Below are 405 nucleotides of genomic sequence, written 5' to 3' on the forward strand. Positions count from 1 at the left end.
TTTTGTCTGCATGGTATTCATTCATCTTTCAGTGTGGCACCAGAGCGTGCTTTCTCTGCAGAAGTTAAGTACCTATATGCGTCATAAAGTAAGCGGAGAGGAGGAGAATTTTTCTTTTTTTTCTTTTCCCCGCCAACAACTGCAGTTCTTGGAAATAGAAGCCCTGCCTGGGTGTCCTCCCCATCCCCCCAAATTGCTAATGGTATGAACCCCCCCTGCCTCAGCATTGGCCCATTTCAAAAGTGAGGGAGGTCTGTAAAAGCCCCTCAGCATGCCAACACTGGCCCCATGGCTCATTTGAACTCATTTGATGTCACCATGAATTTTCACCATGACCCATCTCCTACAAAAGCAAGAAGTGGAAAAAACGACAATGCCCAATTTCACGGGGGAGTTGTGTTCTGG

Source organism: Cheilinus undulatus, linkage group 18 (assembly GCF_018320785.1).
Source record: "Cheilinus undulatus linkage group 18, ASM1832078v1, whole genome shotgun sequence".
Taxonomy (NCBI): Eukaryota; Metazoa; Chordata; class Actinopteri; order Labriformes; family Labridae; genus Cheilinus; species Cheilinus undulatus.